The 15052-nt window shown below is 38.3% G+C and overlaps 1 long non-coding RNA gene across 1 annotated transcript; it reads right to left on the bottom strand.

Annotated features, from left to right (window-relative positions):
• Positions 1-53: 53 nt before the first annotated feature.
• Positions 54-3878, bottom strand: LOC114908486. The gene is made up of 3 exons (XR_003796960.1): positions 3543-3878; positions 1503-1629; positions 54-401 (listed from the first exon to the last, which is right to left on the bottom strand). It is a non-coding gene; the product is annotated as an uncharacterized LOC114908486 (long non-coding RNA).
• Between the last annotated feature and the right edge of the window lie 11174 nt (positions 3879-15052).

Here is a 15052-nt window from a genome sequence, read left to right on the forward strand (position 1 = left end):
TTTTAATATTTATTTATTTCATTTAAAAATTTTCCTTATTTTTTTTTTGGCTGAGTCCAGTCTTAGTTGCGGCACACGGGATCTTCGTTGAGGCATGCAGGATCTCCTGTTACGGTGCGTGGTCTCTTCGTTGCAGTGCTCCGGCTTCTCTCTGGTTGTGGAGTGAGGCTTTCTCTCTCTAGTTGTGGTGTGAGGGCTCCAGGGTGCATGGGCTCTGTAGTTTGCAGCACACAGGCTCTCTCGTTGAGGTGCGCGAGTTCAACAGTGGTGGCACGCAGACTTAGTTGTCCCACGGCATGTGGGATCTTAGTTTCCCATCCAGGGATCGAACCCAATGCCCCTGCACTGGAAGGCGGATTCTTTACCACTGGACCACCAAGGAAGTCCCCAGATCAGTCTTTCTAAAATATAAGGCAGATTGCTTTGCTCTTCTGCTCACAAATCCTCAATAATTCCTCACTGTCTTTTAGAGAAAAGCCTTCAGGTCAAACTCATTGTGTGACCACCTGCCCACCAGTATGGAGTAATTACAAGAGTATTATAAACATTGAGGAGGGAAATACTAAGTGCTATGAGAACAGGGAAACAATCTTACACGCTGGTTGGGATAGTGGGCAACGTTTTAAGAAATGTGTTGATATTTGAGCAATGTTTTTTTGGAAACTAGATTTAAAAAGTGTCCAACCATTGACTCTTTACTGTTCTTTCTCCTACACAAGGATTTTCACTCTGGCAGATCACATCATTGTCCAGAGTGTTCCCCACTCCTCCCTGTGAAAGGGTGATGCATGCAGGCCCCAGTGTGGCTGGACATACAACTTCTGCTCCTTCTTGCAGGAGGATCATCCTTTCCTGCCCCATTTGAAATGTTGTCAGTCTGGGCCACTTGATTTCTTTGCCCAATGACGTGTGAGTGGAAATGTGTGCCTCTTCTGAGTAGCAGCTTTAAGAGCCCTAGTGTGGTTCCTTCATTTCCTTTTTGCCCTTTACTATGACATCATTATGCTGCAAATTGAGGTTGCTCTTTCATCTGGGTCCAGAGCAAGGATTATTTGGAGTAGAACTGCAGCTGACCCACAATGGACAAGTGAAATGAGTGAGAAGTAAACTTTTGCTGTTACTAAGTCTCTGGGATTTGGGGAGTTGTTCCTGTAGTAAAACCTACTCTAAGCTGATCCACATGTTCACAGACAAGGTGTTTCAGTTATCAATTGTTGTTTACAATTCACCCTAAAATTAATGGCTTAAAACAGCCAAAAATCATTTTGTTTGCTTACAGATCTACAACTTAGGGGGAGCTTGGGGCTAGGGAGAGTTGAGTAGTGTCTTTCTGTTCCCTGCAGTATAAACTAGTGCAGTTCAGTGGCTGAGGGCTGGAACCACAAGATGGCTCACTCGCTCCCTCCCTCTCTCCCTCCTGTGTCTGGTGGTTGAGGTTGGCTACCACCTGGGATCTCAGCTGGACTCTGGTCAGAACACAAACATGCGGCTTTTTGATTTACCTTCCTCACAGCATGGTCACTGGCTCTCAACAGCAAGCACTCCAAAAGAAGCAAGCAGAAGTTCCATCGCCTTTATAACCTAGCCTTAGCAATCATATAGAGTCATTTCTACATCGCACCTCATATCCTAAACAAAACAAGAAACAAAATAAAACAAAAAATTTGTATTTGTCATACATAGTTCTCCACAGAAACAGAACCAACAAGATATATATAATAAGAGAGAGAGTTTTAAGGGATTGGCTCATGCAATCATGGGGCTGACATGCCTGCAATTTGCAGGGCAGGTAGGCAGGAATCTACATTACAGTTTTGAGTCTGAAGGTGGTCTAGAGGCAGAATTCTGTCAGATTTAAATCAGATGTTACAAATTCCCCAGGAGAAACACAGCTCTAACCACATGAGAGAGATTATCAGTTCTTTTTGTGATTCAACGACAACAACGTATATTCATGGACACTAGTGAAAAGTAGTTATTTTACAAAAAATTTCACAGGGCAGAGGAGGTTAATAATGCACATTCAATTTAAGATACTCTAATTACAATGAAAAAAAATCAAATCAATTTAATGGGAAAGGAAAAATTCTGAATGTAGAGGTGAAAAAAAAATGATTTGAAAGAGTGAATAAAAGGAGAAAATGACAAATATTTGTCATTAAAATGACTTTAGAGTTGTGGTTAATATACTCAAACATTAAATAGATTTATGGATTTATTTCATCCAATTAATTAATAAAACAACCTAGGAAGGGTTTACAGAGTATCATCTAACCATATCATGTGACAAATTTGAAAGAACCCAGAGGTCAGGGTTTTAAAACTAATCTCATAAAACGAGTATTAACTTGGAATCTCCCATTGCCTTCATAAAAACTCAAAAAGAATGTGTGTGTAGGCAGGTGGAGTGGGAGGGTGTTAGTGTTTCTGTCTGTGGCTCAAGAAGACTCATCTTAGAATTATGTAGCCTCCAGTTCTTCATACTGGTCCCAAGCTTTTGACTGATACATAATTGTATTCAAGTTATCAATTGTCAATCCAGAAACCAAAACCTATTGCAAATTTTGAAGTATTTAACAAGAAAATTGAATATAAAAATTATAAATGCATTTAAAATGTTACATAATTTAATTTACTAAGTTTGTAGATAATTTAATATGTTTGAAATGAGGTTATCGAACGTTAATCAAAACCTCTCCCAGAAATAATAGCTCTTGTTTTACAAAACCTGTACTCAATTAGTAAATATACAAGATTGACAAAAGATGTATAAAGTCTTAAAGAAAACTAGGTTTCTAAATTTTTACTTTAATAAGTTAACCAGTATAATTGGAATCAAAGTAATATCGCACATGACTAAATTAAAAAAATTTAGTGGATAAAGAGCTGAAATGTAGGACTAGCAGTGTTTGAAAGTTTCTTTTCTATTTCTACTTTATTCTCAGTACTGAAAATGTGTTTCTGGCACCACATTCTTCATTCCATTAATTAGTTTGAATCCCTCACCATTTTTTGAGTATAACATAATAATCCTAGTGGTAATAGTCTATTAAGTAGCTCTATACCAACAATGGCTTAGTTCTATATATAACCTCAGGTACTGATCTGTATGAATTACAAAGAAGAAGCTCATAATTTTAATTGCCAAGGAACTTGCAAAATTATTTTTATGACAAAAAAGTTACATTGATTTGAGTCCTTTATCATTCTATTTCCTTTTTTAATTGGGAAGAAACTAGTAAACTATTCAGAGACAAATATTCTCTTTCATCAAGAAGTTTTCCATATTGTATTCTTCTGAAGGCCAAAGAATGTGTTAAGTAAGCTTAAGTTATCAGTAAGATCTCTAAATATTCATATAAACATATACATTTATATGCTAAAACTTTTAACTCTGAGTACTATATTCTGTGTGATTAGCTTGCTATGCACTTTGTGTTGTTAAAATTATCTCTTATAAATATATCTAATTAGAACAAATTTTTTAAAATTTAAATGACATATACAATGTTCTAAATACCAAATAAGATAGTCATACTTACATAAGAATATATGACCACAGGGAACCAACAGAAAGAGCTCTCAATGGCCGAAGCTGGAACAATTTGAGCAACAAAATAACATAGTTTTGGATTACAACCCAAAGTATAAAAGAAATATCCACAAGTCCATACTGATATAAACAAACGATTGATTAAATTAACAAAGAAGGGAGAAGAGACAAGTCTCCCATGCAGAAAACTTCCAAATAATTGATGCAGATACTCCCTAATCTCTACGTGTGAGCTGTTTAGGGTGACTTCCTTCCAAAGAGTAGGATATGGGGCTTCCCTGGTGGCGCAGTGGTTGAGAGTCCGCCTGCCGATGTAGGGGACACCGGTTCGTGCCCCGGTCCGGGAAGATCCTGCATGCCGCGGAGCGGTTGGGCCCGTGAGCCATGGCCGCTGAGCCTGCGCGTCCGGAGCCTGTGCTCCACAGCGGGAGAGGCCACAACAGTGAGAGGCCCGCGTATCGCAAAAAAAAAAAAAAAAAAAATGTTAATAGGATTTAGTGATTGTCTCAGGAATAGAGGGCATTTGCTAAGGTTATACAATGCAACCTTCATTGAGGTTTTCAATGAAGTTGAAAAATGCAAACAAACCACTAATTATACACATTAAAAATACCAGTTCACTCAAGCAAGCAGCATGTGCTTGTTGAAGATGTACAAGGTGCACAACTTCTCAAGTCACTGAGCTCGGGGACTCCAAAATCATAACACCAAGCTCTTGTTAAAGAATTTACAGTCCAGGACTTCCCAGGTGGCACAGTGGTTAAGAATCTGCCTGGCAATGCAGGAGACATGGGTTCGAGCCCTGGTCCAGGAAGACCCCACATGATCCCACATGATCCGAGGCTCCACATGCCTTGGAGCAACTAAGCCCGTGTGCCACAACTACTAAATCTGTGCTCTAGAGCCCGTGAGCCACAACTGCTGAGCCCGCGAGCCACAACTACTGAAGCCCAGGCGCCTAGAGCCTGTGCTCCGCAACAAGAGAAGCCACTGAAATGAGAAGCCCGCTCACCGCAATGAAGAGTAGCCCCCACTGACTGCAACTAGGTAAAACCTGCGCACAGCAACGAAGACCCAACACAGCCAAACATAAATAAAATAAATAAATTTTAAAAAAAAAGAATTTACAATCCACTTGCGGAGATAAGTTATAAAATTATAAACAAAATGCTTAGTGGTAAGAACTAACAGCATTATGGAGTTATGTAATAGATCACTCAACTGTCTAAATCAAGGAATATGATAGCAAATGATAAGGTGATGGTTGTTTAGACAGTAAGAGGCAAAGAAATTAGAAATAAAGTAAAGCTGACCTCTCAGTGATTTTGGAAGTTCCAGAAAGAAAAAACCCTGGGACAAATTAGTGTGTGTGTGTGTATGTGTGTGTACATGATTGTAATTTTCCAGGAAAGATAAACTCAAGGTTGTGTTTTAGTCTTTCTGTATCTTTTTTTTTTTTTCCTTCTTCCCTTCTGTATCCTTTCTGAAGTAAGTTACTTCTTGACACTATAAGAGGAAACTTGTGATATTTTCCCCCTCCTCTTAAGGGTACAGATTTCTATTAATTTCCTATTTCTCAGAACTTTGTACTGTACTTTTCATTTTTCTTTTGCTGAGGCTGTACATCTTAACTTCCTACTATATTCAAGGTACAATACAGAATTCTTAGAATGGAATTTTTGTAGTTTTTATAGTTTTTTCCTGGGCATATATTTTTAATTTTTTTCTTTTATTAAAATATTTGAAACACTTATAAGAACTGTTATTTGTTACACTTAGGTAGTGAGTACATGAATGTTTTATTATTGTATCACACTGTGTAATATTGTATTATATTTATCTGTACCATATATATTGCATTATACTATATTTAAATTTTTCAAAATAGAAACAAATGTTTTGCCCAGTTACAGTACTCCCAAATTCTTGGCACTAGGGATACAGCTCACTGCTACAATCCAACATCCAGCATCAACAAATGAGGCAAACCCCAGCATAACTTAAGTCCAACACAGCAAGAAGGAGGAAGGTGGAAACGATTAGCTTGGGCTGACAGATACAAAACTGTTTTAATATAAAGGGGAAGGCAAAGCTCTAACTTCAGTTTTACGAAATCAAATTGTGATAGAGGTAAAACACACCACCCAGAGAACAAAAAAAGAAATGGTATAATTCCACATTTTTCACTATCCCTCTTCTCTACCTCCCTCTAAGGCTTCCAAACACACAAGGTATTTATATCTCAAGTTAAGAAAAGGCCTTAGGAACTCAAGAAATGAAGTGACTGGCTCATTGCATAATAGTTTGGGGGCACAGGCTTCCTGGGAGTCACTCTCAAATCATAGCACATAAGTTTTCCAGTTGGACCTGGACTTCCATCAGAATAGTTGATGGAAGTGTTTCCATTTTTGAAAGTTTTGTGTTTGGAAGACAGTGAATTTTTTTTAATGGACTTTGTTTTCTAGAACAGAGTTAGAGGTTTACAGAAAAGTTGAGATGATGATACAGGGCATTTCCATATACCTAGCACCCCATTTCCCCTATATTTTTATTGAGGCAACATTGGTTTATAACATTATATGTTTCATGTGTACAACATTATATTTCAACTTCTGTATACATTTTCCACCCATCATGTTAACAGTTGACTTTCTTTACCCATTTTGCCTTCCTCCTTCCACCTCGCCCACCCTGGTAACCACTACTCTTTTCTCTGTATCTATGTGTTTGGTTTTGTTTGTTAATTTATTTGTTCTATATTTCGCATATGAATGAAATCATATGGTATTTGTCTTTCTCCATCTGATTTATTTCACTTTGCATAATATTTTCAGGGTCTATCCACGTTTTTGCAAATGGCAAGATTTTATCTTTTTTATCACTGAGTAGTATTCTACTGTGTGTGTGTGTGTGTGTGTGTGTGTGTGTGTGTACTAACTACATCTTCTGTATTCATTTACCCATGGGCACTTAAGTTGTTTCCATCTCTTGGCTATTGTAAACAATGCTGCAATGAACATAGGGGTGTGTATGTTGTTTTGAACTAGTGTTTTTGTATTCTTCAGATAAATACCCAGAGGTGGATATTAATTGGCTGGATCATATGATAGTTCTATTCTTAATTTTTTGAGGACTCTCCATACTGTTTTCCACAGTGGCTGTACCAATTTACAATCCCAGCAACAGTGTATAAGTGTGCTTTTATCTCCACATTCTCTCCAACATTTGTTATTTCTATTCTTTTTGACAATAGCCTTTATAATTCTAATTATAGATTTGATTTGCATTTCCCTAATACAGTAACATTGAACATCTTTTCATGTGCCTGTTGGCCATCTGTATGTCTTCTTTAGAAAAATGTCTATTCAAATCTTCTGCCCATTTTTAATTGGGTTGTTTGTTTTTTTGTTGTTAAGTTGTTTAATTTCTTTACATAGTTGAATATTAACCCCTTATGGGATATATGATGTGCAAATATCTTCTCCCATTCAGTAGGTTGTCTTTTCATTTTGTTGATAGTTTCCTTTGCTGTGCAGAAGCTTTTTAGTTTGATGTCGTTCCACTTGTTTATTTTTGCTTTTGTTTCCCTTGCCTGAGGAGACAGATCCAAAAAACTATTTCTCCTTTATATCTGAATGATAACTTTGCTGGTTAGAGTATTCTTGGCAGACAGTTCTTACCTTTCAGTATTTTAAGTATGTCATTCCACTGTCTCCTGGCCTGTAAAGTTTCTGCTGAGAAGTCTGCTGATTGCCTAATGGGGTTTCCTTTGCAGGTTACTGCCTTTTTTCCCTGTCTGCCTTCAAAATTCTTTCTTTGTCATTGACTTTTGATAGAAAGTGGCAAGTACATGAATGTTTTATTACAGTTCTTATAGGGGAATAACTCTTATATTTTAGTTTATATAGTACATTATACTTACATTTAAGTTATATTGTAACTTACATTTTCACGTTTATACTTGTGGTACATGCTATGAGCAATTGGACTAGCGATCACAGAAAGTCTGCATCTTGAAGTCAGAGGCCAGACACTGACTGGTTATGGGATCCTAATCATACAGGTTATATGATGCCATGCCTGGAGGGTGCTCCATAAACATTTGTGGAATAAATTAAATAACCCTCCTGCTCTCAGTTTTTTCATCTATCAAACGGGTGTAATTGGATCTAACCTAGAAGGATTATTGTAAGGACTAAAACACATAATGTGTTAAATGTAACCATATATAACAGAAAATGTATATTTCAAGACATATCATTGGCATTTGCCTGCCTTTTGGTTTCCCATAGACGTAGTGTGTTTTCTTTACACTTTTTCTTTGCCTTTGAAGGAAAACAAACCCAGTTCCTCTTTTATTCCTTCTCTCACTGTACTCCACTTATTTCATTCACGGCACTAATTATGATGCATTTTTTTGGTGTGCCCGCTGCCTTATTTTTAGTATCTTTCTCTAGACATCCAAGCACACCATGTATTGCTCACCTCTACGACCTATGTGTGCCTTACACTGAGCCTGACTACCCATTTGGAACTTCTTCTGAGGATTATCAAGTCTGAGCTGCATAACACAGGGTACACTCCTGGGTCACTTGTGTGAGTCATCCTCAGGACAAAAGGAAACAATCTCTGCTCCCACTCTGCCCCTAATAATGAGCTAGGAGAATAAATTATCCTTTCTTCTGAGGGATGTTGGAGACACACTGGCAGGAATAGGTGGGAAATTTCTCCCTTGGGCTGGGAAGTGCATTGGCTCCTGAAGGAGGTCTATTAACTCCTTCAGGACAAAATGACTCATTTCCTAAGGACTTTCTTAAGCAGGAATTTTCTAATATTCTAGTGCATAAAAATATTCAAGTGTATAAAAATATTTGAGTGCATAAATATCACCAAAGGAGTTTATTAAAAATGCAGATTTCCCAGGCCTTATCTGCTGGGAGACTAATTTGTTAGGGGTAGTGCCCAGAAATCTGCATTTATCAATTCAGGAAAGATTGTTCTGCTACCAAAATTTCTTTTCTCCAGATTGGTCAGCACCTTCCTTGGCAGGGCCAGGTTTGTCCAAAAGCCCCATATAATACGAATTGGGCTGATAGGATGATACCTTTACCGCTCAGTTGGTTTCTTTGGCAACATGAATTCTAGTAGAACCAGAAGCAATCAATGGAGTTAGTCATTTAGATACTCAGCAGTTTAAAAGATGAACTCAGGACCCCAAAATTCTGTCCAGTTCCAAATGATACACTCTTAGAGTGTTCTGAGATATGTCCAGAAAAAGATTAAGTTGGGGAAGAGTTTAAAAACCATGACATATGTGGGGTGGCTGAAAGACCTGAGGATGCTGAAGGCTTTGGGAAAGGAGCTGTCTTCAGATAGCTGTAACACTGCTGTCATAATCTGGGGTGAGTGGAGGGGCATTTATTCTGTGTGGCTCCAGAAGGTAAAATATATTTATCCCAGCAGATTGTATCCTGATCTGTACCCCACCCCTCAGTGCATTCAACTCAATGATCTGTCTCACAAACATACCTGGGATCATGATTACATCAATTTAGAGCAAAAATAAATTTAAATAATGATCAAAATTTGATTAAATCTTTGAAGCTGAGAAAAATACTTTAGTCCCTAGTCATTGGAAATTGTCCTGGTACTTTCCTCATCCCATCTCCAGGTCTTTGCTCACTCAGTTTCCACTCTCTGAAGTGTCTTTTCTCTTACTTCTCTGCCTGGTGACCTCCTATTTATTGTTAAAATTAGACAACTCTTCTAGGAAGCCCTCCTTGATTCCCAGGCAGAGCTAATTCTCCATGGGTCTCTTGTGATTCTGCATGTCTTGTGAGTGGGACACAAAGCGTCCTTTTGTTTCTGGCTGTCTTTTTAAGGATATTTATACAGCAAGCAGCCTTGGAAGATAGATACAATGTCTCCCACTGAGGAGGAGGGAGTAGTACTTTCATACTAGATTCAGGTTCCCTAAACTCAAGGGGACCTCAGCTATGAAGCAAGCATCCAGATGGGTCTCTCCCAGTCACCTCTGTGGGAATTGCTGGGCAAGAGGAAGTGACACAAACATGAAATTCACAGTTTCCATGAAACTGTGTTAGACTAATTTGTTAGCTTGCAAGGAGGGTAAAAGCTCTGATCCATCACAGTTCTTGATAAGTGGCCTCCCTGTTAACTCTTTTTATCATAGTATTAGTAATCTCCAATACTCACTTTATATTGTGATAACCCCACTGGAAGTAAGTGACCGTTCTTGTGTTTTTGCTTGTATATGTACCTCATGTGATTCAGTGAAACAATTATCATTAGAGGAATTTGGTGGCCCTCAACTGAACTGAAGACTTAATATGTTGCACTGAATTGAATTCAATTACTATTATTTGCAAATCCTCCTGCTAAAGGAACTTTTTTTTGCGGGTACGCGGGCCTCTCACTGCTGTGGCCTCTCCCGTTGTGGAGCACAGGCTCCAGACGCGCAGGCTCAGCGGCCATGGCTCATGGGCTCAGCCGCTCCGCGGCATGTGGGATCCTCCCAGACCAGGGCACGAACCGGTGTCCCCTGCATCGGCAGGCGGACTCTCAACCACTGCGCCACCAGGGAAGCCCTAAAGGAACTTTTTGAAGAAAAAAAACTTCTTAGAAGAGAGGAGAGTAGAGGTGAAAGTGAGAGTGAAGTTATGAAAAAATCAGGAGCAATTTAAGGACACATATTTAGGGCTGGGAGAAAAGCCCTCTCACAGGATGAGAAATGGGTTGGTTCAGGGAAACATTATTTAGACCCATCAGCCAAGGTGCCAATCAGGAGCTCTCTGCTAATACTTTTCAACTAATTTTTACCTCTAGTTGTTTCCTAATGGTCATTATCAGCAACCTCCTATACCTTCCCTAATTTAACATCCTAAGCAATGAGAACATGGACTCAGAAATATACTCCCCCCAACACACACATTCCTAATGAATATTGGCAAACTATTCTAGCATTCTTTTCTTCTAAACTAGGAATCTGTTTCTCCACCTAGTTCTCCAGTTACCCATTACCAAACAAGAGGAATTGATACAGGCATTAAACCTATATCCCATTACAGACAAATCTCTCTGGAATGATTTTTCACAATGGGATATAAATAAATGGTAAATCACTCCCAGAAGAGTAGTGCTGAACAAATGATAAGCCTTGTCATCCTAGCCCTGACGAAGGGCAATCAGAAAAGTAACTTTTAGGATCAAGAATCAAACTCCCACCGAGATGAGCACCAGATTCTATACAAAACCAGACACACTTGACCACAGCAGTTGTAGGACTTTGGGTTGCCCACTTCCTTTGCCCTCTCCACTGCTTTTTCCTCCTCAAAGGAGGAGAGGCATAAAGAAGAGAGGAAGTGCGGGGGAGGAAGTTCCTATGGTATAAGAAACACACCAGAGGAAAACTAGCTGTGAAGCAATGTCTTCTAAATGTCCTCTGGGGCACTGTGCATACCACTTCTGGAGCTTCTGAGGGCATTGGGGAAATGCACCAGATATCTCTGTGGGAAACTACCAAATATGGTTTAATACCATTTGGTGTCAGTGAAGACAGGAGAAGTGGGGGATCTGGGTTGCCTGCCAGATATTCTCGGCGGCCTCCCACATCATGCGGTCCTGACCATCAGCACCACAGTCTTTACATGCAGGGGCATGTGGTTTGGCTATGCCTGCTTGTAGCCCACATTTTCTGCTCCCACAATGAAGCATTTTGGATAATCATCCAGTACTTGGATGATCTTAAGGAAGCAGATGGATTCCCAGGTCATGCTGTCTTCCCTGGGCAAACTGGTGGTGCATCAGAGATTGTCATGTCGGGTTTAAAGATGATTTCATTCTCATGAGGACACTTGGCAAGAGGGACCCCAACAGTTTCATAGAATCCTAGAGTCAGGCATAAAACCAAATACTTATTTACAAGAATGTTTGCTCCAGTATGATTCAGAATAGAGAAAGAATCCAAAGAAACCTGAAATTACCAATAATAATGGTTCTGTTAAATTGTTTATTTGATGCCAATATGTTGGAAGAGTACTATTTAATTATTTTTAAAGTCATAGAAATTTATCATATATAATAAATTTTTTATTATATATAAATTTATTATATAATACATAGAAATGTATTCAAGTGAGAAAATATCTCTGAAATATGTTAGGAGACAAAGGAAGATAGAAAAGATTATATATAGCATGGTCCTCATTTTATGGCATATATGGAAGATATTTACATGAAAATATTCACAGTGAGCTTACCAGAAGGTAGAAATCATGAATGAATTATTGATTTTCTCTCCCCTTTTTTGTAGTTGAACATTTTTTGTACATTGAATAATTATTATGTAGGTAATCAGAAAACTGTATATTAATAAAATAGTGATAAATAAAAAATAAAATCTTGTGAGAAGGATGGTGTGGTCTTTTTGAGAAATATAAATAAGTTTGAGAGAAAGCTGAAAGCAAAACAAAACAGGTACTGAAATCATGTTAATGGATAAAATGACTCACTGCTGTAAAAATGTCACTTCTCCCCAAAGTGATCTATAAATTTAATGCAAATCCAGTCAAATTCCAAGCAAGTCGGTGTGTGTACATGTAGAAATTAATAAGATGTCTGTATAATTTATGTGAGAAATGAAAAGATCCAAGAATAACTAAGTCAACATTGCAGAAGAAACATAAACCTGAAGGTCTTAAACTACTAGATACAAAGTCTTGTTATAGAGCAGTTAATCAGTTTCAGCGGGGCACTGGTGCAAGAACAGACAAATAGACCGGTGGAACAGAAAGGACAGTCCAGAAACAAATCACATATGGTCACTTGATTACTGCAGTGCACTGGGGAAAGGTTGGTCTTAATAAATGACGCTGTGTCAAGTGGATAGCTGTGTGACAAAAAATTTCACCCTTACTTCTCACTGTAAACAAAATTAATTCCAGATAGACAGATGTTATGACAGATAAAATAATTAAAGCTTCGAGCTTAAAGTATAAAAGAATGTCTTTATGACTTTGAAGTAGGCAAAGATTTCCTAAATAAAATATGTTAAAAAGCACTGACCATAAAAAAAAAAAACCAGATACATTGGACTACATTATAATTTAAAATATCAGTTCATCAAAAGACATCACTAGTGAAAAGATGAGCTTCAGAATGGGAGAAGATACCTGCAAAACAGGTATCACGAAAGGGTTCATATACAGAATACATATATTTTTAAAACTCATAGAAAGGGAAAAAAGCAAATAATGTAATAGGAAAAAGTGGACAAAAGACATGAAAAAATGCTTTTTAAAAGGGAATACTCAAATGGCCAATCAACATAAGAAATGGTGCTCAACTTTACAGGTTATTAGGGAAATGCTAATTAAAAACAATTTAAGTACCAATTCACAATTACATGAATGGCTAAAATGAAAAAGACCAGGAAACCAACTCAAATGCACATCTAATAGAATGAATATATAAATTATGGTGTTTTCATACAACAGCAGTAAAACAAGGCTACGTGCAACAATGTGTGATTTTCACAAATATAATATTGAACCAAAAAAGCCAGTATAGGGCTTCCCTGGTGGCACAGTGGTTGAGAGTCCGCCTGCCGATGCAGGGGACACGGGTTCGTGTCCCGGTCCGGGAGGATCCCACATGCCGCGGAGCGGCTGGGCCCGTGAGCCATGGCCGCTGAGCCTGCGCGTCCGGAGCCTGCGCTCCGCAACGGGAGAGGCCACAGCAGTGAGAGGCCCGCGTACCGCAAAAAAAAAAAAAAAAAGCCAGTATATACTGCGTGATTCCAGTTACATATTAATTACAAAACAAGAAAAAGTCATCTATGTGTTATATAAGGTTAGCGGTTAGCCTTAGAAGGATAATGCCTGTGAAGACCATGAAGGTGTTGGTAATGTTTTATTTTTTGACCTGGACGCTGATTACATGGTATGTTCACTTATAAAAAGAAGTCCTTAAGCTGCACACTTGTATGTGTTATGCTTTCATAAAATGTATTCTTTAAGAAAAATTGCTAAAGAAACCACTCCTACGTCATATTAAGTTATTTGGTGGAAAGGTCTTAGAATATGATTTTTTTTTTAAAGATTAAAGGTAAGCCACCCAACCTGGCCTCAAGTTTCTATGTGTGCTCAAGTCTTGAAACCTAGGCAGGACACAGGTTCCAAACATGTTTTCCTCTTTGAGTTTCCTGAGCTCTGACTTGGCTCTTCCAGTAAGGTCTGGACTTGGCCCCTCTTGGCTGCTCTCTGATCTTTGCGCTCCGATTCACAGCTTCCTGCCAGCCTCCAACTCGGCTCAGCCCCACACGTGAGCCCAGGTCCTCACGCCATGGACTGGCTTCGTTCATGTCCTGTCTATGACTCCATCTCCTTGATTTTCACCCCTACGTCAGCAGTCTCTGATAAGCTTACAGCTTGAGTTTATCACTATTCAGATATACACTGATAGGAAAAATAAAAATACTAAAGATTTATTTTACAGAAAACAACAGTTCTCCCTCTCTCTCTTCTGGCTTTTGTAAAGCTCTGAGAAACGAAAAGCGTAGAATCTCCATCACAGAAAAAAGACAGTAAGGCAAGAGTTGTAAAATCAAATACCCAAAGGGGCCAGGCAGATTAAAAATGATTAAATTTCTGTAAAAAACCTCATTTTCCTATTAAGAGAAAAATACATGCTCGTTTCCATTTTTCTAAAATTATATGGCTCTCAGTCTAAATTTGTGGTACAGGGAAATACGCATTTACTATACATTTGAAGATTAACAGAGCAAATACAATCATTCAGGGCAACTCCTCTTAGGTCAGACATGTACTATAGCAAAGTGTAGGGCTCATGCCTCGTCTAAAACAGGTAGTGAGTGATATTCTGATCCACCATGTGATGCTGCAAGAAATATAGACATACTGCAAGAAGAGATAGAACCTATATTTTTAGGTAAAATCTCCCAATTCCTAAATTTTAATTAAAAAAAAAAGACTGTGTAAGTCAAATAAAAAGTGTTTTGGGGCTGGATTTGGCTAATGGATTGTTATTTTGTTACCCTTTTTATGAGCTGGTTGCATATTCATTAAATTCATCCCTTCATTGAAGAAATTTCAGAGAAATACTCATGATGAAAATAACTAGAGATCTGGGTGCTGCATACAAGTTTTCGACAAAGAATTAAGGGTCCATGTCAAGCCTTCTTTCTCAGTTCCAGAGACAGAAACAGGTTTAGGTAGGTAAGGCAGTTCATTCATTTATTCATTCACACAGTGAGTAGTTAATGGGCAGCTACTCCCCAGATGTACTTCAATTTGGCTCAATTAGGATTATTTAATTATTTTGAAGTAGACAACCAAATATAAGCAAATACACAAACCAGAAAAACTTTTGGTCAAATGATAGTCCTGGACTTAAAATTCAGAAACCATGACCCCTCTCTGGGAAAGCTTTTTGGCATCAGCTTTTATGGTAGTTACTTAG

This window comes from Monodon monoceros, unplaced genomic scaffold, assembly GCF_005190385.1.
Source record: "Monodon monoceros isolate NGI ecotype Baffin Bay Population unplaced genomic scaffold, NGI_Narwhal_1 Super_Scaffold_4, whole genome shotgun sequence".
NCBI classification, from domain to species: domain Eukaryota; kingdom Metazoa; phylum Chordata; class Mammalia; order Artiodactyla; family Monodontidae; genus Monodon; species Monodon monoceros.